The sequence below is a fragment of the Pseudochaenichthys georgianus genome, chromosome 13 (genome assembly GCF_902827115.2).
Source record: "Pseudochaenichthys georgianus chromosome 13, fPseGeo1.2, whole genome shotgun sequence".
Taxonomy (NCBI): Eukaryota; Metazoa; Chordata; class Actinopteri; order Perciformes; family Channichthyidae; genus Pseudochaenichthys; species Pseudochaenichthys georgianus.
Window position 1 is genome coordinate 39,089,588 of NC_047515.1, and position 25,248 is coordinate 39,114,835.

A 25,248-nucleotide genomic window follows, 5' to 3' on the forward strand; every position below is an offset into this window, starting at 1 on the left:
AAAATACTCCAGTACAAATTAAAGTCCTACATTCAAGTAAAAGTACACCAGTATTATCAGCCAGATGTACTCGTTCTGCAGAAAAATGGCCGCTATATGTGTTATATTATCATATTTTTGACATTATGAGTTAGTTAATTTTGTTGAATCATGTAAAATGTTACTGTTGCAGATAAACAAAGATTTGATAGACTAGTTATTCATGTCTACAACTTTATTTTTTAACTTTTGGTATACATTTTATCTCATGTTCCTCAGTTTGAATGGTTTAATATTTAGACATACATTATGTTCAAATCTTCATGTCTCACAGGTTTTCTATGTAGTGAAGTAAAAGTATAAAGGAACATTACATGAAAATCCCATTGAGTAAATGTACTTCCCCCAGTGGTAAAGTATAACCCATAGGCCTAATATTTCAGACATACACCTTTTTACCTCCACTTTCCTCACCACCTCGGCACATGTGACAAGGTTAAGCCAGCAAATTGTGGTGAGAAATGCTTCCTGTGTGTGATTACATTTATCATGTATAATTAGGAAGTTCTGCTCTGTCTACACATGATGACCTCTGACCCTCAGTGTGACAGTTGTAGGTTGGTGTTGCCAGACACCCAAATGTGTTTCCGCTGCCGGATCGAGTGTCTTAGATTGACTTTCTTCCTAAGCCTTTTGATTTTTAGAAACGGCTAGTCTGCAATTCCCTCTTTTTCACTGAGAAAATTAGTATGGACCTCAATTTTGGATAAATGAGTGATAGCTTCTTATGCAGATGTAGATTGGTGCAATCCCTTTAAACCATTACAACCCTTACTGTGTTGGTATACATCAATTATACACGTCTTTGATTAACAATGCAACACCGACAAGAACAAGACCAGTAACTATATTTCTATTTATTAAAAACGGCAATGCTAACAAGTAACTCCCGGAGACTACTCAACGTCATCTCGCCGAACATTAGCCGCCTTTAGCTTAGCGGTGGTGGCGTGAAGCTATGCAACCCAAGCGTAAGATTTGTATTTCGGGCAATTGCATTTACGCACAGAAAATGTAAAAAGTGAGGTTAAAAAGTATTTCTGCCCATGTGCGAATGTTTATGTTGATGAATGGGTATATAGTATGTGTGTATGAATTAGCGTTGCATATCGTTGACTTTTTTTCGATACCGATACCACTGAACGATACCGATACTCAACCGATGCATATCGTGATACTTTCATGTTGCATAGGGAAAAAATGTAATCATCCCGCAATTACTCCCATGACGCGCCTTATGATATAGTTAACATGTCAAATGAATATTAAATTCAATTGTGGGACTTGGACCTTTTAGTACTGAACAAACAATGAAAAACACGTTATCTATGAAGAAAACAGATTCTGCAATATAATGTATAACAACCATCAGGCGTGAAGAGTACATCTTCCCAATGGAAAAAGAAAATAGCACCAGTATAATCAATATTCAACCTGAGATTCGACTGACCAGAGAACACATAAAGGATCATGAGATGTCGGCATTGCACATAAAACAAATAGCATCATGAAAATCAACATTTGCCTGATGAAATAAAACCCATCACAGTTCAGTTCTGTGCATTCATCTTCAAGAAGATGAGCATATCTGCTCTCTGGATCCAAACGGGCCCTTTCACGGCGTAGGATATCACCTGGTGAACCGAACACTCTCTCGCTTGGCACGCTGCCTCCCTGAACACAAAGGTACTTGGTTGCCGTACGAGACAGCATTGGTTGGAGGTTGGATGTGATGCCACCTTTCCCAGAAAGAAACTTCTTGCAGTGGTTACAGACCCCGCCATTCAGACTGGCAGTCAGACTATGCAGACTTTAGATTTTCTAGTGACTCGTTTGCGGAGTTTCACGGCGAAATTGACATCGTATTTCAGACGGTTTGGGCGCGAGTTTAAGGATATTACGCCTCACTTTTAAAAATAAAATGAAAAGTATTCGAAAACCGGATCTGATTTCAGTACGGTATACCGTAGCCGCCAGTAACCGCTATTTCGGTAATACCGGGAACCGGTATGCAACCCTAGTGTGAATGTGTATTTATAAAATCATCCATCTGTTTTTTTTACCCTTCATGAAGTATGAATTGTTTGAATTGAAGCAAGGGGTAGCAATTGGAAGACATAATAATAATTCTTAACATGTTAGTCGCATATGCATATCACTGCTTTGTAATACATCTTTAATTCATCTTTAAATATATTAGTGTTTTCATTTATACTTCGTTAAAATATGAGTTTTCTGAGCGAAGAGGATCTTTTAACAGACTAAGCCGATCAATAGCAACACTTTAAATCTTCTAGGTAAGGTAAGTGGGTTTTAGTAGCATGAAACCCCCATAGCAATTGTAACTTTTTCTTGTTTTGTTGAGAAACACTTCCTACTTGTAGTCCCTTTCTTGCCCGTGCGATAGTTTTCTAATTATTTAACCCCTTCTGTAAATCTTAGCCTTTCTTTCTCCCTCTGTTTTCCTAACTTTATCTTCCTTTCCTCCTGTCCATTGCTCTGTCATTCCTCCTTCCTTTTCCTCAGTGCTCGTACCCTTTCTGTGTTATAATTCCCACCTATTATTTCTGTTCCGAGCCCTCATTAGTCATGTCGCTGTCAGCCGCCAGCTGCACACACACACACACACACACACACACACACACACACACACACACACACACACACACACACACACACACACACACACACACACACACACACACACACACACACACACACACACACACACACACACACACACACACACACACACACACACACACACACACACACACACACACACAAGCACAACCCCAACGTATTCTCGCACATGCACAGGTATGGAAGTCATCAAGGCGAGGTCAAAGGTCCGCCTCATTACCCAGCTCCAGTGAAAACTTTCTGTGTGTTTTATGCCCTGGTATCAGAGAGCAGGGGGAGGGAAAGGAGGAGAGGACGAGGGGGAACAAGGGGTTTTAAAAAAAAGCAAGAAAATGAAGATGTGTTTTTAGGAGGAAACACAAGAAGGGAGAGTGTATAGCCAGACAGGAAGACTTGCTCTTCATGTCTGTGCCTCTTAATACAGGTCTGTAAACCAGGTCGATATAACTTATGGGGTAAGGTGGAGTGTTTGAGTGAGAGGCCAAAACACTTATACTAGGAGCACATGAAGAAACAATAAAAGCGCTGCATAAACGAAACACTGCAAATACTAAACACTGCAAATACTAAACACTGCAAATACTAAACGCTGCAAGACGTTCAAACACGGAAACGGGGACACAAAAAAGTGACACACACAGCTGGCACCGGAGCACTTGTTGACGTTCGGGGATTATAACGTTGACTGTCACTGTTGGCAGAGTTAGTCTGTTTCATAACTGTAAGTGGTGTGTCAGTATATTTGTAATGACTAGATTAGCTTCGTTAGCTAGCTAGCTTACAGCAGATCTGCTAAAACGGTCACTTTAGGTAAGTTTCCAGTGACTGTTGGCCAACCTTAAAATCCCCGAATGTCAACAAAGCTCCGGTCCCAACTGTGTGCGTCACTTTTTAGTGTCCCCTCCCAGCGTCCCCTCCCAGCGTTTTCTGTTTGCAGCTCTTTTAGTAAGCCCGGCGTATGCTCGTCGAGTTGGTGAATGTTGAGCTACGCGGCGACACACATGACTGGTGTTTCCTGACGTTAAACACAACATCTTTAAAATAAAGTCATTAGGAGCAGTCCAACAGAAGCCCATTCATTCATCCATCCTCTTCTGCACACACACACACACACACACACACACACACACACACACACACACACACACACACACACACACACACACACACACACACACACACACACACACACACACACACACACACACACACACACACACACACACACACACACACACACACACACACACACACTCTATCTCTCTTCTTTCTTCCCCTCACACACATGCACTGCTGGGACATGATACACTGACATGTGACAGAAAGCAAAGCAGGAGTGTGTGTGCGTGTTAAGCCTTGGAGGTCAGATAGGTGTGTGTGTGTGTGTGTGTGTGTGTGTGTGTGTGTGTGTGTGTGTGTGTGTGTGTGTGTGTGTGTGTGTGTGTGTGTGTGTGTGTGTGTGTGTGTGTGTGTGTGTGTGTGTGTGTGTGTGTGTGTGTGTGTGTGTGTGTGTGTGTGTGTGTGTGTGTGTTGGGGCTTCAGCTGGGAGCAGTCAGGGGGACACTGGTGATGCAGACTGACATGGGACATAAACACTCGGTAGTGTAGTGAAGGGGCCCATTGTCTCCGTGGCCGCCATGTCAGTCTGTGTGTAATGGAACGATCCGTCTCTGTATGTTTGTCTAATTGCCCAATCTGTCTCTCTGTCCGTCTGTCTTCTGATACGTCTATCTCACTGCCTGACTGTGTCTTTCTTTCCCGTCTATATTTACACTCACATTTCAGGCACGAGGCAGATCTTCTTGTCCCAAATGTCGGCCGGATGATCTGCCAACTCCTGGAAGGCTGTGTCTGTTTCTTGTGTGCTTTGTAATATGTGTTTTTCTGCGTCTCCCTGTCATGACATTTTACGATACGATGATACTTTATTGTCAGATTAAGTTTGACATTTTCATTCGCTTCATATCAGCTCAATTTGCAACACATATTCAGACAAGATACAAGGAAACAAACATGTAACATACTATTACAATCACTGAGGACAATATTTTCAAGACCCTCTAATGTACATTTGGATTTACATTTAATTTTAGGAGAGCTTGAGTCCCACTTTATCAAATTGTGTGGCCCTGTATCTCTGATAACAGTTAATGTTCTGCTAATGATATGGTTGTGGTCAGAGATAATGTAAATATGTTGTTTTTGAAGATGGATTCATAAAGTTTCACAGGTTGGATGTTGACCTACACTTTTGAGCAGTGTTGACTTTAAAGCGGTGGAAAAACAAGTGCCATATTGCAATACTGTAACACACATCCCCAAAAATAATTTGTCTACTCGCTGCAAAATATCTAGGGCAGGGGAGAAAATAAATTGTTGTTTTGTCCCGGTACAGATATATTAAATGTGGTCTTCCCAGGATTTCGTTTTTCGGACGCACAATCACTCCACGAACAGAAAACCTATAACAAGACACGTACGAAAAGAAGGTGTAAAGAAGAAAAACACCACAAAAGTTCTGTTTGTGCCTCAAAAACGACCACGTTGTGGATTACGAGAAGTGCCATAGTCGGTAGCAGGTGGAGCTGCTAACAAGCCCGGCGGTTCAGAACATGCAGGGAGTTATTAGTTGTGGGATTTCAGAGCTGTGGCCTACAAAGAAAGGAGGTAAAGGTGTGCGGAGGATATGAGATCTTTGGGGTGGAGGTGCCGGCATTGTGATGAGGTGTGTGAGATTAATGGGAGTGAAGTTACAAAAAAAAGGGGGGAGGCGAGAGAGGGTGAGGTGCTGAGGACATGCCGGATGGGTGTTTGAGGATTTGTCTTGTAGGTTTCTCTACATGTGCATGAAGACGATCGAGTACTCACCTGAGTTCAGACTGGAGATCTTTAACCCGTAACAAACCCCCCTGTGTGATGTGAACAATGAATGGTTGTCATGTCCATATCGGCTGTGTTATGCATTTCGTGCAGCAGCAGGAACACGTGTAAGACGGAAAGTGTTACGATGTCAGGATTGAGCGGTTTACAGGCAAATATGGAGGTGGTTAAAGAAGGCCAAAGTTGGTCCACGTCTCTTGGCTGTTTTATGTGCTCGCTGCCACTCTCCATATCAACACTTCTTCTTTGTCGAGTTCTGCTTCGTATGCTGTCGATAAAGTCCAGATTTTACTATATTTCATTTCATTTTTATTTGTCCCGCTCATGGTACGCAAAACCAAATGTACAACAATTGCCACAAAACATGACTCCACCATTGAGCGAAAAGGAGCAGGGAGAAGAATAACATCTTATGTGACCTGCCGCTTGCTAAAAAAAACAAATAAATACAAATAGATGGTCTGCCCTTCATCATAGTAATAATAATTTTTTTTTTTCACAGCCAAACATAACAGTACCTTAGGATACTATGAGAAACACACACAAAAAATACTTATTTCCCACTTGACGGTTAACGGAAAGAAACAAAACGTCACATGTATAAGGAAAAGAAAAGTGCAACACCCTCATCTGAGTCCTACTGGAGAAGAAGGTGGAAAGCGACACATGATGATAATAATAACAATAACAACAATAACAATGGCAATGGGACCCGCAAATAATAATAATAATTCCTTATATTTATTATAGCGCTTTTCCAGATGCTCAAAGCGCTTCACAAATACACATTACACATACATGCAATGGTCATGTACTGTGGACAATACCCACAGGAGCAAGTTCAGGTGAAGTGTCTTGCCCAAGGACACACCGGCTTTACAGAGGAGACATCACATCAAAGACATCAAAAACATGAAGGACCAGAGGACATAGACATATTCACATTCTGCTTCATAGAGTCCCGTCTTTCTTAATGTATACTTCTTTAACTGAAAAATACAATTCTTTAGTTCCTTGTGTTGAGAATTCCACAATTGTACACCAACTACCGAAATACACATTTGTTTAAGAGTAGTCCTTGCATATGGATGCTTAACATTTAATTTCCTTCTGTGGTCTTCCTTGTCTGATCCAAAAACAAACAACTTTTTAAGCGAAATAAAGCATTCTTGATTTACATTTTTAGACGGGACCCCTACAACATCGATACGGCGCTCTTTATGTACTTTGGAAAGACTTCCAAATGCTATCCCAGTAGCGTTTTTTCTTCCTCCTTGTATTTCCTCTCCTCACGCAGTTACCAGCTAGGGTTACTGGCACTGCCATGTTTAGAAACAGAGCGACACACAGAGGGCTGAACTGTAGTAATAATCCAATTAGAGTAATAAGTAGCGCAGTGATTGACACTTGAGTCAAACACTGAAGGGGTTTTACGGCCATGTTTCTCGAAGGACATGTTTCCGTACGTTGGCTTCCTGTTCACACACACTCACATACATACACACACACACACACACACACACACACACACACACACACACACACACACACACACACACACACACACACACACACACACACACACACACACACACACACACACACACACACACACACACACACACACACACTATTTGAATGGCTTCAGCTGAGCTTCTCTCTCAGTGTCTGTTTATTGTAGATGAGGTGTGGATGTTTATATTCTCCAAGCGGCAAAACAAACCGGCCTGAGGTGTGAGGTGATTCTAAAATAATCCACGATGCTCTTTGGCAAATTGACACAGTGTAGTCCCTACTTGTGTTGTTTATTCATGTTGGCCAAGAAAACACACATTTACTTCCTTTAATAGATCGTTTTGTTCCCATCAGCGACGAATGTGTCAACTCGTAGATAATAATACTATAGTTCCCTGCACGATATACATACTGTATCTTCGTCGTTATCTTCGTTGACATTACACCCAAAGTGCTACGGACAGAAGAGAGATATTTTTTTTTGTTCAATTACATTTTTTTCTATCTAGATGTAAATCCACATCCTCATATTCTACCCAGATTACTTAAAGGTGGGGTAAATTTCAGAAACCGGCTCGAGATACACTTTTTGTTATATTCCATGGAATGCTCTGAACATCCCGATAGCAATGAATATCTGAAGTGCTTTGACAAAAAATCCATAAAAAAATGTCATCTGTGGAAGCCGTGATACTGTAAAAAGCACATCCAATCGGATTGGATGTACTTTTTACAGTATCACGGCTTTACAGATGGCCTACCTGCCTGTCAGCCTTCCTTCGGGGCACAAACTTATCTCGTGCCCTCATTGGTCATGTGCGCGTTCGTGTGTGTTGGAGGAGGGGCTCTGTAAGGAAGTGGCAGATTTTCTCCGGTTGTGTATTTTCAAATTCTAGCGATCTCGAGCCGGTTTCTCAAACTTACCTACCCCACCTTTAAATTGTTATATATTTCTTTTCAAAATTGTTCGTATTTTATTTTATGATAGTTAAAAAAAACTTGAAACCTCATTGTTTTACAGCTTAGTTCCTCTTACGGTGTTAATGTATGCACCATTATACACCAAACTAAATTCCCTGTGTGTGTACAACCAACTTGCTCGAACATGATTCTGATTAAAGGCTATCAGAGAGGCTGTGATAAAAAAAACTAAAACATGACAGTTGAGTTTAGACTGGTAGGCCATGACGGCAGAAAGTTTCAATTATCCTAGTATTCACATAACATTAAGAATCAGATGCTCTCAATGTCTCTCAAAGTTCACGTTAAAATGTCATCAAAGCACAAACAAGTCCACAAGGTCGCAGAGGGGACATCTCATCATGGAATCAAAACAAATGATTCTGTGTGGATATCTTTTCACACTGTCCGGCTTCTTTTCCCCCTGTTGCCCGGTGCATCAGCGTCTGTATACATACATCACAGAGACACACACACAATGGCCGAGGAGGGATGGATGTCAGTGGTCGCGGCAGATAAGAATGACAAAGCTCTACACTAAGCCACGTCACCAGCAGGCCTCTCACCTGCCTGTCTGTCACACACACGCACTCAACCATCACCAAGTGATTGTTTGTGCCCGTGTGTGTGTGTGTGTGTGATTGATGCGCTTTGCCTTCAGTCGAGTTCCCCCCCTCCCACCTCAGTCTGGACTGTCAGGGGGAACCTGGGGGAGATAGCGGCGGGCTCTCCGTCCAGCCCTCGGCCCGCTCTGTCTCTTTCTCTTTCCCTGTGCCAGTCACCTACTGCTGTGGGAAAAGCAGAGGAGATGAGGCCTTAAAAAACAGATCATTGTCCGCCTCCTAGATTAAAGCCAGAGAATGTGAGCATTGTCCACTGAATGGCTAAACCTTCCTGCTGTCACTCAAACGCTGCTCTGAGCGCTACTTCATGTCTAAGAGGCTTATCTGCACTGAAAGGCCCCTAGCTGCTCTGGGGAGAGAGGACGTAATGAAGCGTGTTTTTTTTAACTCTGTAGGGAGAAACCTGCTGCTGGGGGGCTGCTGGTGGAGGTGGTGGTGGGTGGTTAGGGGATTCAGGGGGTGGACAAGCTAGTGGGACAGCTGCAGCACCGTTCCACCCCTCTCCCACTTCTTCTAACTGCCTCTCTGGAAGGAATTGTCATGTATCTAGTCTCACAAGAGAGGGAGCGCCAAACACATACAGGCCTGAAACCTTTGCCATGGCGGGACGGGGGGACATGGGGACATGGGGACATTATGTGGGGACGTGCCCAGGGACCTGCCTGTTGTCTGCGCTCAGCCGTCTGTGGGGACGATCAGCAGGCCACTGATGTGGTCCTCTCTTTGTGCTCCGCTGTTTGAAAAGGGGAAAGTTTAAGTGCTGCTCGCATTCAGGGCTGAGGGCCGGCCAGGCTGGGAGGGTTAGCTAAGCCCCGAGGCCTCTGTGGGTGTGTGTGTGTGTGTGTGTGTGTGTGTGTGTGTGTGTGTGTGTGTGTGTGTGTGTGTGTGTGTGTGTGTGTGTGTGTGTGTGTGTGTGTGTGTGTGTGTGTGTGTGTGTGTGTGTGTGTGTGTGTGTGTGTGTGTGTGTGTGTGTGTGTGTGTGTGTGTGTGTGTGTGTGAGTACATTATCATAGCCCCAACACTTTAGATTCCCTGGCAATATTTGTATTAAGTAAACCTAGAATGAAAGTGTGCAAACAGCCTTTTAGGAAAAGGGAAACTGTTTCTTTTTTTTTTACCAAGAAAATGTTGTTTTTTGCACGATGTCAATTCAAATCCTTGTTAGCATTGACCACACGGCAACGTGGCCACACACACAACTATTATACAGTTGAGTCAATTTAGGGTTACACCCCGGAGAAGAATCAGAGCACATACCCTTACTCCAGTCAGATTCAAACTCTGCTGGAGCAGGTCTTCAGGTTGTACCTATGCTCACTGTTCAAATTCTCTGTGTGTCAACTTCCACACTGCCCACATGTCAGACACCTTCTCCCGCACCATGCCACTTGTTGAGCGTGTGTAACAGCTGATCCCTCCTCTGCGGAGACCTGGCACGCGTGGGTTTCCCCCAGCGGCTCCACAGATTAGCTTCTGGATGATTTACAGAAGTCTGCTGCTGCTGTCCTGCTCCGGTTGCCCTCTGCTCCTCTGTCTCCGTGTCACGGCGGACACACCTGCATCCTCAGCAACCCCCCCCCCCCCCCCCTTAGCCTCTCACCCGTATCTGTGTCCACTTCCTGTCTGCCGTCCTGCTGCTTCACACCCACCCACACACACACACACACACACACACACACACACACACACACACACACACACACACACACACACACACACACACACACACACACACACACACGCACACAAACACGTCTGAGCTTCTGGCTTTCCAAGGGTTTTCATAAAGATTTTTTTTTAACAGAATCTCTATCTGTAGTCCGCTCGTCTTACTCGTCACTTTTCAAAGGAGGCGGCTCTGAGTGCTTTATCAATGTGGCACACAGCACACATTAGACAGAAAACAAGACATTCAATTCAAATGTAAACATGACATGGAGTCCAAGGAGGTACAACAGGTCAGATAACCCTCTCAGTCAAAGACAACATTGATTAATACCATAAAATAATAAAATATAAGTTAGAATAAAAAAGACTAAAAGACAAAAAATATATAATAAAATACTAATAAAGTAAATAAATAGCAACAATATGGCTGATCTAAAAAACAGTACTATTTGTTTGTTCCAGAGTTGATGAAATAAAGCACATGTATTGATATAGCACCTTTCGACACAAAGCAATTCAATGTGCTTTATGAAAAGGAAAAGTCCCCGGACCTTAAGGCGGTATTACTTCCCTTTACTTCAACCTTTAGTTGTGTGTTAGACTTTGTCCCAGTGCTGTCTGCGTTGCTTAATGGAAGTTACAGACAGACCGATTCCCTCCATGAGCTCAGAGATAGTGTTATCGCTCTCTTCTCCCTGTCAGACCACGAGCCGTGCACTCTCCTCACGTGACCTCTGACCCGGGCACCTTGCGGGGTGAGTGCTGCCTGCGCCTATTCTTGCTCTGTGTCGGGAGGTCGAGTGGACTGGAGAGCCTCGGAGTAGACCGGGGGGGTGGGGGGGGGGGGGGGGGGGGATGTTAAGTGGCGTGGCCCAGCTGTGACGGGCGGCCCGGCGGTCCATTTAGAGCTCCAACCCCACGCTGGGAGATGGTACGTCCCATCAAGCCGAAGGGACCCGATGCTAGGAACCAGCGTGTTCTCGCCTCCGTCAAAATGTCAAAATAAGAATGTCAAATTGTAGGAACATCACTCCTGCAGCTGGAGCAGAAGCTCCGGGTGTCCCGTGGCGCTTTATCTTTTTTCAGTGGCTCCAAGAGCAACTCGGAAGCCAGAGTGTACATGTTGTGTTGCTCCTGGTGCACCTCAGTACTTCCATGCAGTCTGTTGTGTATCAAAGCAACGGTATTCAAATACTCTGTTCTGCCGCACAGCTTTCTGTTTGTCCATCTCAAGGGGATGAAATTCGGATCCCTGAGGATTTGAATGTTAAGTAGAAAATGATTCATGGGAATGACCGCAATGATTCACGAAACACAATGTGTCCACGCACCCACGAGTGATAGGTGCCACATTGTGCGCGAGACGGAGAGTGGATTTGAAGGTTCTTTTTCAGTAAACATTTAAAAGGGGGAACAAAGGCGTTAAGAAGGAGCTGTTTTGTTGCCCCTTTTTTAACCTAAATAGGCGGTCAGTCCGAGCGAGCCCTTGGCTTCAAAGTATTATCCCACACATGCAATTACCATTTCTATCAACTGGGGAGAAAGATTATGTTTTTGGGTGTTCTTCCGCGTCTCTTCCAGTGGATTCACTTGGTGAATGTGACACGTTCTGTGTCTCCCACCCCCTTTTGAATTTAAAAGTTCCCTATTCTTCGAGTGAGCCGAGGAGAGTCCTACACGCGGGCTGAATAGACACTAAATCTTTCAAGGTTAGGACTTAACCTTCTCTCACTCTAATTCATCTTCAAACTTTAGTCTGAAACCAATCAATATCACATGATTGGTAAACAATGTGCAGTGTCTGATAGGCAGGTACCGAGGGCCCTCAATGGGATTGCGAATGCTTTGTGCGTCCCTCGTCGCTTTTGCTCTAAAGCACTGTCACAAAAAGTGAAATTACCATTCGCTTGGAATGATGCCATTCATCTTTGTCACAGCGCCAAGCTCAGCACGCAAGCCGCTCCCCTCAAATTAATTCCTTGTTTTGCATCAGCCGAATTCGCCCAAATCCAGGAGGATGGCTCCGGCTGCACCTCGCCTGCTTTCTTTAATGTGGCAATTCCAGCTGATTTCTCTATGCACACGGCCCGCCGGCTTTATTTACCGCCTAATTCGCAAAGAAAAGGAAATAGGTATGGAAATAAGTTGGGGGAAATAAGATAAATCTGGTTGTGAGATTTCAGAGGCCCGGCGTGTTCCGCCCAGCGATGTTAGAGTGACAACATATACATGGCTGGCACCTCATGTCGCAGGAGCTCCTGTACAAAGGTAATGTCTTCCCCGAGGCTCGGAGCCATGTGATGTAAAGAGAACGCATCGGAGAGGGAATGTCTGAGGACTCATTTGTTATCCTGGATGAGGTGTTCACCAATATGTCTGCAGTTCAACTTTAATTGAGAGAGAAAAGAGTGTAAACAAATCACTTTTTCTTTATCAGCTTGTTGATGTTTAAACCGCACATTGCTGCAAACCACTTTACATTCAGTTAAAGGGGCCCTGCTCATTTTCAGGGTCGTATTGTGTGCCTCTCCTGTGACTTGTTTACAATACAGATTTATTTGTTAAGCATTTCTTTAAAACAGAACAGGTGCCGTATAGAGAACTGCATAAATGGATCAAATAAAAAAATCAGAACATTTAAATGCTTTATTGTTAAACTGATCTTTATTGTTCTCATACTGCCTGTGCTGCAGCACCTCTTTTCACCCTCTGTCTGAAACCAGAGCCCAGTCTGCTCCGATTGGTTAGCTGGCCGGCTCTGTTGTGATTGGTCAACCACTTAGAGATGTCCCGCCTCTTAGCCAATCATATACAATGTGTTGGAGCGCTAGCCAATAGAAGCGCAAGAGTAACATGATGTCACTATTTGATTTGATTTGATTTTGATGTACTTTATTAATCCCTCGTGGGGAAATTGTTTCTCTGCATTTGACCCATCCTAGTGTTAGGAGCAGTGGGCTGCCATTTTGAACGGCGCCCGGGGAGCAGTGTGGGGAACGGTGCCTTGCTCAGGGACACCTCGGTAGCACTTGGTCTTGCCGGGACTTGAACTGGTGACCTTCGAGTTTCCGAGCCAAGTCCCTATCGACTATGGACTACTAAAGGAGTCCAATGGAGGTGTTTCAGGCAGGGGGGGGGGGGGGGGGGGGGTTGGGGAGTGTGGGGGAGGGATATATAACCTGTATAACACACTACAGGGAAGAGGACACTCCAAAAAGCATAATGGGGCCTCTTTAAGTAAAAGTGCATTGTTACATTCTATTACTGAAAAGACTACGTTCCTGCCCTAAAGAACACGACTGAAATGCAACTCTTCATTCGACTACACTTCTCAATATGAAGACATTAGTTGAACGTGTCCACTAGGGGGCTGTGACTTGTCCCTTCTCTCTTTCCTTCACTCCTCTAAAGGACTCTTGCTCCCGGGTAACCGAGCCCTGCCATCATAATCCTCCCGGCAATTTAGCGGTCACATCTCTGTTGTTTTCCCCCGGCGGCTCATGTCGACGTTATCCCAGTGTTGTTTCGTGGTGCAGAGCCCACATCGACAGCAGTGATGAGGTTTTAAAGAGCGGGTTGTCCTCTCCTCTCACTGTCCTCTCCCTCGTTGTACTTACATGCTAAAAATAGTTCCGAGGCTAATTTATGGCCGCGGTGGCTGTGACCGCTGATTTGTGATCCCCCTTCTGTTTGTGTTTATGGGAGCGAGCCTTATATTTGTCTCCATCTTATCTGCCGGCAGATGGACAACACGGTCTGACAGGGTTTATTTCCATGTTTGCTTTTTCCGGCACAAAGTATGATGGAGTGCAATTACCCGGAATGTAGAGTGAAGCCCTCCGGGTCAAAGGCCTTTTCCTCCCTGGTACGAGTAAACCAAAGTCTCAATCCAAATGCATTGCTTTGAATGTGTGGTATTTCTAAGCATAGCAAAGCGAGGTTTTACTTTTTTACATTTTGAGCATGTGAAGAAGCTCTTGTTTGGGACGAATGTGATCAGGGATGGTAGGAGAAGTGGGGAGAGGAGCTGCTGGAGATAAGTGGGTCAGGCCTGAGAGAGTGTTCTTCACCTCAGACACCTGCACCTCTCCACAGATCCCTCACCAAGGACTCACTGTGTCCCCGGGCTGCGCCATTGTCCGCTGAAGGGCCCTCCAGATTTCGCTCTGAATACTTCCCAGTGCTACTCCCCAAGGCACAGACAAAACAGCAGATTCCAAAGCGCCGGCCCCTCGGCATTCCCCTGCCTTTGGGAGATAAAGAGGGGAACTTCGGCCCGGATTCACTCCTCCACTCTTCATCCCTCTCCACAAAGCAGGAGATGAGGAGGAGGAGAAGAGGAGTCTAGCGAAGGGGGTTATAGCGGAGGGGTGGTCTCCGGGTCACAGAGTGATTAGTGAGGAGCAGCTCCTTTCCCCCTTTGGTCCTCCTCCTCTGTGGTCACTGAGAAATGACTTCCACTGGGCTTACTGGGGAGTGTGGGTGGAGAGGGAAGTGGAGAAATGATTCCCTTCTGTCTGTCTGGACTATATTTAACCTGCCTGACAAGATGGATGTTTCCAAGGGAATTCTCCCCTCGGCATAAATGAAGCCATTATGCTCTCCTCCCCTGTCCTCGATGCTTCTCATTAGAAACCGAGGGGTTTGTGGTGAACCGTCAGGAGGACGTTCAAAATCAGGTTCAAATACAACCTGAGCACACGCAGACGTGCCGGGTCACCGCAGGCTCTGCCACGATGTGAACGCTGATACGGACAATTTCGCGACTTACTTTTCACAGGACAAGTGTGTATCTGCAGCACACGTGTACACACACAGGCACACAGAGGTCATTGGGCCACTGAGGCTTTTTAAAAAGTACATGCACTCTCAAAAACATGAGGACATTCATGTACTTTGAACAATCTGTATAATCCAATAGAAAAAGAGGCGTGTCCTAGTATTTCAATGCTGCCTTCAGAATCAGAATACCTGTATTAGTCCCACAGAGGAGACACTTGCATTGTTACAACAGGAAAGAGCCACTGACAGCTTCATGTTACATATGTTAAAAAAAAAAGTACTAAGTTATGATATAATACAAAATATAATAAAAAATAAAAGTAAAAAAAATACTTTTCAAAATACAAATCCTGTAACAGTTCTTATGATTTAGCAGCCAGGTACATATTACACATATGTATATGTGCATTGACTTGGAGTTGCTGAGTCAAAGCTATTGAAAACAATTGGAATACCAAAGTTCCTATAAAACAGAAGAAGCACCAAAATCCAATAAAAAGACGTACTACTTTTCCATGACAAACCACTGCACTTTAACATTTTGTATACATTAAATGGATGTGTCCTACAAGTCAGGGTGCATTGACTTAGATGCAACAGGCCACAAGACACGGAAGCTATTAAAAACATAACTTTTCAAATTATGAAAAACTGCATTTTCATAAGAATATTCATATAAATTAAAACGAGCAACAACACCCAGTAAAAAGGTCCAGTGTAGTTCAACGATTCCACATTGATCTGGAGTCACCGAGTCCCACTGGCTTGCTTTTACACACGGACACACACACAACGTTGTGGTATGGCCAGCCGGTGCAGGAGTTGGAAGTGATTAGGGAGAAATATGCCTGTCTGCCTGTAATGTCAGTAATAGGCAGCAGCACATCAAAGTCCAGGCCTGTCAGAATGATCCGGATCAAACCGGCCCCCATCTGGAAGCCATAACTGACTTTTCACTCATTTAAACACTCCTAAAACACACTGAACAGACATGGAGCTCCCGTCTCTGCTCACCACCACTCATATCAGCACCCTCTGCCCTCGGTGTGTGTGTGTGTGTGTGTGTGTGTGTGTGTGTGTGTGTGTGTGTGTGTGTGTGTGTGTGTGTGTGTGTGTGTGTGTGTGTGTGTGTGTGTGTGTGTGTGTGTGTGTGTGTGTGTGTGTGTGTGTGTGTGTGTGTGTGTGTGTGTGTGTCTCTCACTCCCAGCACATTGTCCGCCTCTGTTCGTATTTTCACATAACGGTAAAAGTCCATATGTTTCACATGTGTGCATTAGGCTACTAATTTTTCATGATAAATGTTTTCAGTCAAACTTCCAGACTTTCTTTTTGACAGACGAGACGACATAACATCCACAGCGCTCCAGTGCTCCATTATGAGTAATATAATGTACATGCGACACTTTTAAAGCGGTATAAACATGAAATCAAGATTATATTATTCTTTAGAAGGGCATCCAAATTGGAATCCACCACGGCCTGTTTTTCTTCCTTAGCAAAGATAAGTATCGTGTCTCTGCGATAATGATGTGATGCATTCTGGGACAATGAGTGCTTCCCTTTTCGCCCGTCGCTCACGCCGTGTTGACTGGACTGCTGGACATATATTATCTTTCCAAACACAAGTCGGACACGGCTCTAAGTGTATTTTAATTGGCGTTAAGCCTCCTTCCTAAAGCAAACAGCTGATGGTGGAGCTGGTGGTGCGGTCAGCGTGGTGACTGACGGGTGGCCTGCCGTCGGGCGGGGTGCGGTCCGATTGCGTCTGTCCTCTCCACCAACAATCTGTTCAATACAGGACCCCATTGTGTGTGTGTGTGTGTGTGTGTGTGTGTGTGTGTGTGTGTGTGTGTGTGTGTGTGTGTGTGTGTGTGTGTGTGTGTGTGTGTGTGTGTGTGTGTGCGTGTTGACTGCAAGTCTGCGTACATGCACACACCTCAGCGGATAACTCCGGGGTGTTTCACATCTGAGCAGCGCACACACTCGCTACTGTGAAAGATCTTAGCGCCTGGCAGATAGCATCTTGAGTAAAAGTGCAAGTGATTTAATACTAACAATTAAAGTAGGCATGTCAGCGGGCTCCCGCTGCGGCCGGACAGGGAGTGGGCCTACTCTCATATCTCCACCAGACAGGGAGACAGGGGGGCCTCCGGCTCCACAGACTGCTGATGCTGCTAACGCACGCTACTTTTCATTCCCAACTTTCACTGAAAGTCTTCGGTCTTTTAAAAAGAAAAAAAGTATTCTCCACGAATCAAACATGCCAGTTTATTGTTAGTTTGTTTCCATGAATTGTATGTTATGGTTGCTCGCTTCCATTGTTACGTCTGTTGTTGGCTTGAGAGTCAAACACAAGACTTGCGTGGGATCATTGAGTGAGTGTTTTGGAGGAAAGAACTAAGTGGTGGCAAGCCTGGAAGAAAAGGTTGTTCAGAGTCTGAGCTCAGCGTATGGAGAGAAGCCCTAAAAACGATTCATTTTACAAGAACCAAGGATCTCACTCTTAACATGGCCAACTCCACTCTCATAAAACCTATAGACATCCATTATAAAACACCCAGGCCCTTATGAGTTTCTTCGCCCGAGCCCAGCAACAGGGCCGTCTGCCTCCAAATCCCCTCTGGAAGTGTTTGAAAAACAAAGCGAGGCTTCACTTCAACCTCATTAACTAGTTATAATAAACAAAACAATGTGTTTTTAATGGATGGCGAATCCCGTCTCCCCCCTTTCGCCTCCCAGCTCTGGTCCAGAGCGACTGGCCAGCGGTGGGTTTCCCATGACTGCAGCTTGCGGTGTCACGATGATGGATGGGCAAGGTTGGTGGGGGCTGCCTCCTGCCCTCCTCCTTTGGGACGTCCCACGGACTGACAGGCACATTGTGGCGCTCGACCCGAGCTGACGTACTGCTCCGCCCGCTGGCACCACCACAGAGAGACCCGGAAAAATGCCCGCTTTTCCACTTTCACATTCAGCACCTCACACGAAGAAATGGATACATGCATGCAGGAACATATACAAGTTCGTATAACAAGAGGAAACTACATTTCATTCATTTAAACGGCACGACGTTTTGGGGGAAAAGGACACACATGAAATATTGTTCAATTATTTAAAGGGGCTTGTGTGTTATATTGGTTTGTGTGCATGTAAAGGGTCTGCAAAGACTAACATCCAAATTCTCTGACACGCCTCCATTGGACTCCTTTGTTTACTTTAGGAACATAGTGACATAACTATGTAACACTTGCAGATCTATTGGATAGCGCTCTCAGATATCGTCCGTGATAAGCTAAGGGGCGGGGCATCTCCAAACGGTTCAATAATAACAGAGGCGGCCAGCTAACCAATCAGAGCAGACTGGGCTCTGGTTTCAGACAGAGGGTGAAAAGAGGTGCTGCAGCACAGGCAGTGTGAGAATTGCAGGAATAACAACTCCATATGAAATAAAACACGATCAAACTGAATGTCGAATTGAACACTTCAGGGATACCGTAATAACCATAAATATGAGATATGAATTATTATCTCATAAATGTCCTTATTATATTATATATATATCATTTCATTAGGAAAGCTGATAGAATATATATGTTTAAGGGTATTGTCTGATATTTAGTCACCACAATGCTATTTTGTGTAGCTTTGGGTTGGCGTGCAGAGCGGCCACCTGTACCTGAGGACCCCCGCTGGCCCCTCAGTGGGGGACACGTTAGCTTCCTGATGAATACACACCAACAGAAGCTCCGCACAAACACTCAGAATGTCGTGCCACACACACACACACACACACACACACACACACACACACACACACACACACACACACACACACACACACACACACACACACACACACACACACACCTCTGTCTCCCCTCCTCTTTCCCCTCTCTCAGAGCTCCTCTGGAATACATTTCTCCCAGCTAGTGTAAAACAATCCAATAACAGCCAGCACCTCTCAAAATAAAACAAAAGCTCGCCTCACGCTGGCGTTGTAAAACAGCTCAGCCCATTACACGCACGTACGTGTTGCCGTGCTGTAAATGTGCCCTTTGGGTGAAAGCACATTCTTCCTCCACTTGGTGATGTGGGGGATTACAGTAATAGAGAGTGTGCGGTTAATTCAGCCCTTTGTCAAACGGCAGTGTTTTACGCACATGCTTCTGGTTGCCGTCGTTGCCGTGTGAGCTTGATGAGTTGTTGTTTTTTCACGTTGAATGCTTCATTGGGTCAAAGGTCATTTGAATAGACGGATAAGATATAGGACTCGCAGACAGTGTGAGGGTGACCGTGACCCGCGCGACCCTGTTCCACGTGGTTTTAAACAGGATGTCATTAACACTGGGAACCGGCCGGGCGCACAATGACTTTTGTCTCCTTCGGTGTGTGTGTGTGTGTGCGTGCGTGTGTGTGTGTGTGTGTGCGTGTGCGTGTGCGTGTGTGTGTGTGTGTGTGTGTGTGTGCGTGTGCGTGTGCGTGTGTGTGTGTGTGTGTGTGTGTGTGTGTGTGTGTGTGTGTGTGTGTGTGTGTGAGAGGCAGAGAAGGGTGAGGTTGATAACATTTCAAATAAAGCACAAATACATCAGCACCCTCACAGGTTTCCCAGAACTCGTACTGTCCAAACAACATCCAGGTTAACTTTGTCACTTCAGATAAGCGCCGGGCTGATGTGATGAAATGTAAAACTCGGCGTGGCTGCATACGGCGGTGGTGGATTGTGTGAAGCGGCACTAAGTGCACTCAACTGTCAGCTCTTATTGTGGTGTCAGTCCTTCCTTCTAATTAGTGTCCTCAGCGGGCAGGAAGTGGGCCTGGGCTGGACTAATCTGTCAGAGAGGCCAGACCATCCTCGCCCCAGCGACTGTTTCCTTAGATAAACCCCGAGCCCTTTATCTAAAAGAGTTGCAATACTCAGGGGGCCCGGGAAGCCCCTCGTGATTCTGTTATTACTTCTTGAATCTTTACATGAAATCCAAACACGGATGGAATTGTACATATTTTAATCTTGTAAAAGATTCAATCTTGCGAGGGACTAAGGTCTGTTATAAGGGACCTGTGTGCGTTGGGTGTGCGTTCCCATCGCGGCGCTGATTGCCGTGCTGACAGGTGTTGATTGAGCATGAGAGGGAGGAAGCGCAATGAAGGACACTTCCTGGCAGACAGTTTTATCAGCCAGGGATTGGAGGGGTCAGAGAGAGGGTGGATGAGGTTATCACAATCTGGTCGTCGTGTACTGTATGCACCTTCGGAGGCCTGGCAGCTGGCCACAGTCGCTGACCAAGCTGTCTGTCGTATTCATATAAACACCGTGTGAGTTATCGCCTTAAAGCGCAGAAGTTTGTTTTTTCTTCTCAGTTTATATTGTGCTGCCGCGGTTCAACAGGTCATGGAATAGGTGGAAGGGCTTTCTCCGGTATGTCCAAAAGGCACCCGAGGGCTGTTTGTGTATTGTCTAAGGGCGCTGACACATCCTGGACAGATATCTAATGCTTGTACAGATTGCCAGGCTGTCTGTTGTTGACTAATGTGCGAAGCCTATACCAGAAGCGAGACGGACTTGTTCGGCTCACGCAAAACAAAGTAACAGGCAGGAAAAGAGAAAGTGAGAGAAGAGGAAAGGGAGAGTGATGGGGGTGCTTTTCCTCCCTCCATCCTCCCTTCCTTCTCTCACCACCAGCGGGGTTCAATTCCTCCAGTTGAGCGCTCAGAGCCAGCGGCGGGCTGATTAGACCCGCACCCCCAGCCGCGCTTCGCCGAGGACTCTGCAGCGGGACGACTTCAAATGCACCTCGCTCCTGCCACCCCGAATAAAACCTGACTGGTCCTAATGGACACGTTTTAATCTCCCTGGGTTATTTGAAGATTTGTCCAACCCGCTGCTGGCCACAGCAGAAACAAATTCCTATCGCTTTGTTGATTAAACCGCTGCCTCTCCGCCGTCGCTTATCGTCCAGCAACGAGCTGCTCTTTTTAATTAAAAGTGAGACACCACAAGTGTGCAATTAACAGCTGGTAATTATAGAGCTCTTCAGAAGTGCAACACTCCACCTTCATTTCAATTATATAATGGACAAGTGGCTCTTTGATCTCCAAATTAGTGGACTCTTGTAATATTTGTTTTGTGGCAGATTTGGAGGGTTAATAGTGGCCCACGGTGGCCTCCCTCTTCCATGATTGATGTAAGAGCGGAAAGAGGGATATTAAACACGGGAACGGTCCATCAGGAAATGCAAATATCACCTTCATGTTAATGAGCAGGCGGCGGGCCGGGCTGGCCAGCCGTGGCGTTTCATGTGGGGAAAACAAGCGCCCACTCTGCTGCAAACTGATTAGTACATTTGAATTTGAAAGTTTAATTAAGGACTTCTAATACAGATCGTTTTGGAGAGTGACACACAACATTGAATTGTTTGATACTTAATTTCGCCGCCTTTTGATTGCAAACCAAGCGCGGGTAAACGTGTAGCGCGAGTGTGGAAGCTCTGAGCGCCATCCCAGAGGAGGCGGAAGCCATGCACTTCATTAAAAAACCTTTAACTGATTAGTGATAACTGATGGAAATGTATTTAATGACCAATGCACTCTTTGAGTGTATAAAGCGGAACACTTGTTCACTTTTAATTACAATTGATTTCCATCTATGTACATGGCCGTGGCATTGTTGGTGTAGAGCTAGCATTATTTCACTCAACCCAGTCCATCAATATGGAAAAAAGACCTTGATTGATTTTGGCTGCAGCAGGTTCAAATGAAGCGAATATTAATTAGCTGCAACACTTCTAATGTCTTCGGGGGATGCTTTCCATTCTGGCCCTTTTTTTCCTTCCAGATTGTCAACGTAAGGGGTTTCAAAAGAAGTTTAATCTTTGCCCTGTTGTGATTTATAATTGCTTTATTTCCCTAGTCAATAAAGGTCTTTTAAAATGTTTTTCTTTTACACACATAAGAACCTGCATTTTACTTTGCAGTGTGCATATAGCCTCTTTATGTAAAATGTTTGTCATGTGTGAATTGTGTTTAAAATTGGCCTTTTACTGTAGCTTCATCGTTCTGAATTGAATTCAACATGTTGTAACAAAGATTGAATACAAAGTTAGCTAATTCTCCACGATAAAGTAGAACAGGCTTCAATCAATCCAATGTGCTCAATCAATAGAGCTGTTATAAAGAAAGAGATGCAATAAAAGAACCATATTTTGGTGAAATGTAACCATTAAAACCCACTTGTAGAAATAATGTAATACCAAATGCATTCAGCGTGTTCCCGTTCTGGCAACCTGTCAGTCGTTCCAACTCAAGCGACTCCAAATATGCACAAAACAGGAAAACCAAGGATAGGGAAAAAGCACGAAGCCAACACTCGCAAGTCACTCAAGCACTTTGGAATTTCTCATTGGTGAATATTGGCAGCTCATTGTGAAATAAACACCACGTATTTAAAATTCAAACCAGGTCATCATGGACGGTTCTTAAACAAAATGTCAGTCATTAAGGAGACCATGTGGCTCTGCTTACACTCCCTGTTTCTTTGGATTAGGAAGAAGAAACATCAGATTTCTCTGATCCTTCTCGTCTGTCTGAATGACATACTTAGCACACGTTACAGCTCAGCACCACACACACACTAGGGCGTGTAGGAACAGTGATGTGCTTTGCATCGTGTGTGTGTCTGCTTGTGTGTGTGATGTCAGTCTAATCTGAGTTGTTGTTACTGTCATGTTCCTCTCCTTCCCGCCTCAATCTGACTGGCAGCTGTCACTCTCCATCTATGTCCCGCCTCCCCACAAACACACACTCACATTCTCTCACAGGTTAAAAAATAAAATGCAAGTACGATTAAAAAGCCTGTTGAATGTAATTACTGTAAAAAAAAAAAAGATGTAGATTTGTGCATGCCATAAATATAAAAATAAATATTCAAAAAGTATGACAGTGTTTTCTCATGGATGAGAACTAATGATTGTCGTCCACAGCTGACGTTAAACTGAACCAACATCTTTCTGCGGATTAACATACGTAGTCCTTTTGAAAAGATTGATGGATGGACTTTTATTAATCCCTCGTGGGGAAATTGTTTCTCTGCATTTGACCCATCCTAGTGTTAGGAGCAGTGGGCTGCCATTTTGAACGGGGACACCTCGGAAGCACTTGGTCTTGCCGGCACTTGAACTGGTGACCTTCCAGTTGCCAAGCCAAGTCCCTATTGACTTCGCCACCACCGCATAAGAGTGTTCTACTCTCCTTAGCAACGGTCAGTTCTCCTTAGCAACGGTGTTCTAGCAAGAAATAGAAGACCTCTGGAATGTCCTAATTGACCAATCAGAATTCAACTTTGTTTTTGGGATAGTTGTCAGTTGGACAAAAGCTGCTTTTGGTCCATTTTCCAGACTATTGCTAGGTTTTGTTGTGATGGTGTGCTGTTGCAGGTTGATGCTCTATGTTCACTGACAATGGGAACGGTCCACATTCAACACTGTGTGAAAGCAAAGAAATGCATGTTAAGAAAATGTCATATTCAAAAATAAAAAAATACTTTCATTTAATTGCGAAAATATCATGTTGGCAGGTCAGGCAGAATTCCCCTCTCAGTCCTGACAGTGACCTTCACTGTTTATGTCCAGACTGCCGTTCAGAGCTGTGTAGTGTTACTCACAGAGACAACAATCCCCGTACAATAGTACAATCCTAGTATTGCCTGGTTAAATCACCTGCTAAATAGAGGGACATTGACATCCATAACAAATAACATAAACAGCCTCAGTGCTCCGAGGGGGATTTTGTTGCTCGGGGCGCGGGCCTGAATGTTCGCCTTCCAACAATCATTAAACAAACATCCTCTGCAGGACCTTTCCATGCCCGGGTCTATTCCATATGTCACGCTGTGGTTTGGAAAGTCTCTGTAGCCGCGGACTTTATTGTATGTAACAAGTTCTGTAACAAAGTTAAGATGGAATTGGCCTGCAGCTGTGGTGGTGCTCGAGGCAGACCCTGAGAGTGGAAACCCTCAGACAAAGTCGATTCATATCCAAAGATATTAAATTGAATATGTCAGGTTTGTAGTAGGTGGTCAGCTTGTCACATTAAAAAATAGTCCGTTCCAATAGTTAGGTTTTCTTTACCAAACACAGACCTGGTTTCTGATTGAATTCAGTATTTGAAAGGAGTAACAGTACCTTGTGTTGAATTGAACTGGGGAGGTTTGTGAATTCATGTGGCCCTTTGTGCATTTCAAACAATGCCTGTATAGATAACCTCTGACATGCCACCGTAGTGCCACAACAGCAATATTAAGGGCTCCTTTTCAGCAGCTTCAAGTGGCAGCAAGAGGTGAGAAAAGACTCATTAAATGAAGCTGGGCAGAGAAATGGGAGCTTTTTAAATGACTAAAGGTTCCTCCACAAAGAGAAAGTAAGGGCTTGGCCGGTTTAGGAGCACCCTGAATATACACTCCAACTATTTCAACTGACCCCAAAATCTAAAATAAATATTATTTTTTTCTGTTCGGTGATACAGTACAAAGAGAAGAAGATCCAATATGAAATGCAGTACAATCAATCAGAATCAGAAAACGTTATGTGGGGAAATTGGGGATGTGTGACGGATGCTCTATTTTAGAAAAAAAAATACAAAACATAATATTTCTATAAACATAGGAAAACGTAAAAAATAAAAACAAACAATATAATAATATTAAAGGTGGGGTAGGTAAGTTTCAGAAACCGGCTCGAGATACACTTTTTGTTATATTCCATGGAATGCTCTTAATATCCGATAGCAATGAATATCTGAAGTGCTTTGACAAAAAATCCATAAAAAATGTCATCTGGAGAAGCCGTAATACTGTAAAAAGATGGCCTACCTGCCTGTCAGTCTTCCATCAGGGCACAAACTTATCTCGTGCCCTCATTGGTCATGTGCGCGTTTGTGTGTGTTGGAGGAGGGGCTCTGTAAGGAAGTGGCAGATTTTCTCCGGTTGTGTATTTTCAAATTCTAGCGATCTCGAGCTGGTTTCTCAAACTTACCTACCCCACCTTTAATAGTTAACATAATAATGACAACTATAAAAAAAGTGTACAGAATAAAAGTTGTTTTCTCATTGTGAATATGACAACAAAAATATGTAAAAATGTGTATTTTC

At 44.5% G+C, this 25,248-nt stretch overlaps 1 protein-coding gene across 7 annotated transcripts in view; it reads left to right on the plus strand.

Moving 5' to 3' along the window:
- mecom (MDS1 and EVI1 complex locus) overlaps nt 1-25,248 on the plus strand; it is a 182,073-nt gene that overhangs the window by 18,075 nt on the left and 138,750 nt on the right. The gene's annotated exons all lie outside the window — the stretch shown is intronic.